The following is a 4,605-nucleotide window of genomic DNA, read 5'->3' as shown; positions in this document are numbered from 1 at the left end:
GCCAGTAGCAGCAAAGATCCGGGATGGGGTCCTGGTTAGGAGCTCGGCCTGTGCCCTGCAAACGGCTCCTTCGGCTTCAAACGGGCTTTGCCCTGATCGACAGAACGCAGTGGGCGTCACGTAGTTGCTCTGAAAACTCTGCTACTAGCAATGACTCGATTGTGCCTTACAGATTTCTACCATTAACAACAGCAATGTCCTTAACATCTCTGTTGCCTCTATTCCTTTATTTGGAAATTATAACTACTTGTCCCTCTCACTTTCCACATTTTTTTTATGAAGAGTTCTTCAGCTTAAGTAAAAGAATCTGCCAGCATCATCAACTGGCACCTGTGGGATACAAAAAAAGAAAAAGACATGGAATTTACCCTTCAGGGATGTATCATTTATATGGGAAGATGAAATGTATATACACATAAAATATACTTAGTAGATAATCATCGGCCCAACTGGATCAAGGACGAGGCTTTTTGGTTCTACTCTAAATGTAATGAGAATTCAGAAAATGGTAGGCCTAGCTAACAATTACTGAGGTTTCATACTTTGTGGAGCTGTGTGCTCAGTTACCTCCCCAAGGCACCCTACCAGTATGTGCCATTTTATCGAGGGGGGAATGGAATCTCCATGAGGCTAAGTGACTGACTGGTAAACAGCAGAGCCAGAACTTCAGCCCGAATCTCTCCGACTTCAGGACTCATGCTCTCGACCACTGCATGCTCCTGGGTTTTCGTTCAGGGATCCAGGATTCAATTATCCCACATCTGCCCTCCTCACTTCCTGGACGTTTCATTTCTGGATTAGGGTCAGAAACATTTTCCTCCCTGTGTGATTTGTTCCTGGCAGAAGGCAGTGGCAGGTTGAGAGTGGCTTAAAGAAACCTCAAGACTGAGAGCCGTGGTCTTGCCACCCCTCTTTTCAAGGCGGAAATTAAGCATCGCGTGAGGTTTATCGGGGACTATGATGAGACAGCTTTTATAGGTGAGTGGATTTCTGCACCCCGATGGACCTGTGCTTCATTACCAGTGCTGAGACGTATAGGATGGTTCGGAAGCAAAGGGGAAAGAGAACACGGCAACCTAATTGGTCACTGCCATGAATCTATACTCAGGGGACAGATAGCACGACCAGAGGTAATAGCTTACACACATATTCTTGAGCTGTGCAATAGATGGAAAAGGGTCCCAGATGGATTGGGCAGGGGCTTAGTTCCGGGATTATGATGAGACAGTGGGTAATTATTGAGTGGCAGGGCCTCAGCCCTGATTAGTATCTGCAAGCTTGTTCCCCTCCTTCAGAGGAAAGCATTGATAGAGATAAACCATGCTGCTCCGTGTCCTTTCTGCAGCACAAAACAACACATTTCAATCTAACAGGATCAGGTCTCCTCTTTGATCACAATCTGTTACCTAGATGTCTTTGCAAATTAATCAGTCCTGCTTGTTTAGCTTCAGTCAGTTTGTACTGCTAAATTAATAAATGTACCAGGAGCAACAGAAAACATAATTAAATTCTACAGTTTAATCTCCACGTAATAATTTTGACCTTAGTCTGGGTCTCCCATTCCAGCCAGTAGAATGCAGAAACAAGCCCGGCCTTTCCCGGGTGGTTCACACGAATAACCTACAGGTGGACTTTGTGAAAGTCAGAAATCCTGACGTAAAAATGCACACAAAACAAACACATTTTTGAAAAAGCATGTGACAGGCTTTAAGACAGAAAAGGCAGGTGAACTAAGCAGTTGAGATTTGGGGCTATCTTTAAAATAGAAAGCACCCTTTGGCAGAAGTACAAAAACTTTATTGTTTAAAACACAAAGGGTATATGTTTGTCAAATTCAATACCCTAGGAGATAGAAACACAGCACCCCACTAACAGGCTGGGAGCCCTTCTGGAGAGAACTTGGAACCTTAACCTGGGGTCTTTCATAACGGTCTGATGTAATGCTTACTTTACTTGAAGGTCATCCAACTGATAACCGGGCTTGCAGGCGCTGACAGGGAGGCAGGTTTCCAGCTCATACAACACCCTCGGTCTGAGTTTTCCTGTAGGCCTTAGAGTGCTTTTGTAGATTTTTCTTTGGGTACTTATTAGAATGGTGAAAATGTTTTCATTTATTATGTGAACACCCATGTGCACTTTTAAAAGCTGGTCATTTTAATGTTAGTAGAATGTGGGCAGAGAACATTATTTGATACACAGCTGAAGCGAATTGTTGCATTGGTTTGGGTTCAAGGCCTTGGGTGGCATTTTGCTGTCTTTATCTAAAGTTTATCATGCTGGCACTGTTCCCTTGACTTCTAGAGACAATGGAACCAGGGCAAGATGCTGACCTGGGAACAGGGAAATGAACGTTCATGACTGAATTCTGCCACCCTCTGATGACCTGGGCAGGGCACTTGACCTCTGTGGGTCTCAGCTTTCTCACTTGAAAAATAAGGGAGTTTGACAAGATATTGTCCAACAGACGAAAATTCTGTGTGTCCATGATTCCACTCACACTGAGTCAATGGGAATTAAGGCAATTATGTCAATAATACAAACCAAATGGACGCTTTCCCCACCTCTCCACGACTGAGGTATTTCAGGCAAAACTGGTTGTTGAATTTAGTTTTTAACCTGAATTATATAGATAATTGCCTTAGTTCTGCCACTTAATTTTGTGTCTGTCAGCACAGGCTTGATGGTTCTACCAGATAACCGATGATTAAAGTATTTGGTTAAATAACCAGCAGTGTGGAATTTTCATTCAGCTCCACTAAAAAAGAGGGAAGGGAGACGTGGAGGGGGTTGAGGGTGGAGGAGGGATTATGCATAATTTGAAAGTGTGTAATATTTGGGTCACCAATGTTTTACCTAAAATGAAATGATTTCATTTAAAAATTAAGTTGGTCTTGCCACAAAAGATTGCCAACATAAATTAAACATGAGGAATGTGGCTGTGCAGTGAGATGTTAAAATACAGATGGTTTCTGAAAAAAAAAAAAAAAAAAAAAGGAAAAAGGCTTAAAGGAAAGGTTTTAACCTGAAATTAATTCAAGTATTATTTACTTAAATAGTCTGGCATACATTTTTGTAAATATACCATCTATTTTTATAAGAATGACTTTATTTTTGCACTCTGATTTACAGATCACAAATGTCTGGTGGAGGGAGGAAGGAGTAGTTTATACACCTGATTTTCCTCTTAAAAAGGCCGACAGATTAAAACAATTAACTTACTTTTATGATAAAATAACTCACTGCTACTTACACAAAATGGTTCTTATCGTGGTTCCCTTTTCAGCCTTTTCCAAAAGCACCATCAATATTACTTAATATGTGGAATTCCCTGAGGAAAATCTATTAAAGTGTCCGTATGTCACCCATGTGAATAACAAATGAATTAATTATGACTGGTGCAATTACAAGGAATAGTTAATGAAGTCGTAATGACCAGACTCTGGTGGTTAATTTTCAAAGCACAGTGAGGGGGTGTGTGGCAAAAGGTCCCCAAAGAAAACAATAAGCTTTGTGTACTCACCTTGGAGTGCTGGTCTTTGAGTGCGCCACACAACGGGGCTTGTGGACAACACTTACTACTCGAACCCTGCTCTCCCTCCAGCCAGCGGTCAGCTCGCACAGGTTCAGCGTCCCAGCAGCAGCAGCCCAGCGGCAGCAGCCCAACGGCAGCAGCCATCCTGCAGCTCCAGGGGACCAAGGCTCCCGGCAACAGCAGCATCTGACTTTAAGGATGGAGCAAGAGGGAAGGGTGATGGGGAGGAAAGTTTCCATGACAATAGTGTTTCTATTGATTCTGTCCACTTACAATTCACCTTTTCCAGATATTAGTTAGGGCAGCTTAGAAAAACACACGGTGTTAAGCAAGATAAATTAAACATCAGTGAGAAACGTGAAGTAAAAGTGGATGGGGTCAGGAGGGAGGTGGGTGGAGAAACTGCTGGCCTTACCTGGGCCTCTCACTTCCTCATCTGAAATACATGGGGGTTGACTAGATAGTCTCCAAGAGACCGAAAGTCTGTGTGTTTCCTTTATGGCTCTTAGTTCTGAAAAGCAGATTTGACAGGGAAAAGCAGTCCTGACTTCATTTTCTAGTGTCCGGGTTGGAAGGTGGTTATGTTACAGAAGGAGAAAGCGAACCAGTTACTCGGGAGAAACACTAGTACCAGCACCATCTTCTGCGTGGAAATAACACACTGACAACCTGGTATCTGGCTGTACCTTCTTAAAACAAACACACACTCACGAAACAGGCTACTGAAGACATGTTTTTCAAGTTCAAGGATGCAAAACCATACTGCCATCTTGTTGGTAATTAAGAGGCCTATCCGTCAGTTAAAAAAAAAATGGTAGGTCAGGAAGCTTGAGTCCTTACCACAATGAGGAAAGTCCTGGCTAGATCCCTTGGATGCTTGTGCCAAGCCCCTCTTCCTGAGGGTCATGTTCTTCCTGATAGGAGCAAGGACTGGGCAGCCGTCGAAACCCGGGAAACTGGTGATAGCGAGTTAGCCACGCAGAAACGCGGAGGATCAGTTTCTAATGCCGCCACCCCCTTCCCCTCCATGAATGTATTTATTCACCTCTGTGGATGGGAATTAGCTAATATCT

General features: G+C 43.2%; 1 long non-coding RNA gene across 1 annotated transcript; it reads right to left on the bottom strand.

Annotated features, from left to right (window-relative positions):
- Positions 1-276: 276 nt before the first annotated feature.
- Positions 277-3,548, bottom strand: LOC118496965. Its single transcript, XR_004899507.1, has 4 exons — positions 3,521-3,548; positions 2,854-2,969; positions 2,331-2,424; positions 277-330 (listed from the first exon to the last, which is right to left on the bottom strand). It is a non-coding gene; the product is annotated as an uncharacterized LOC118496965 (long non-coding RNA).
- Positions 3,549-4,605: the final 1,057 nt, after the last annotated feature.

The sequence above is a fragment of the Phyllostomus discolor genome, chromosome 1 (assembly GCF_004126475.2).
Source record: "Phyllostomus discolor isolate MPI-MPIP mPhyDis1 chromosome 1, mPhyDis1.pri.v3, whole genome shotgun sequence".
In the NCBI taxonomy this organism is placed as follows: domain Eukaryota; kingdom Metazoa; phylum Chordata; class Mammalia; order Chiroptera; family Phyllostomidae; genus Phyllostomus; species Phyllostomus discolor.
Note: the sequence above shows the minus strand (reverse complement) of the source record. Positions and strands in the feature narration are given on the sequence as shown.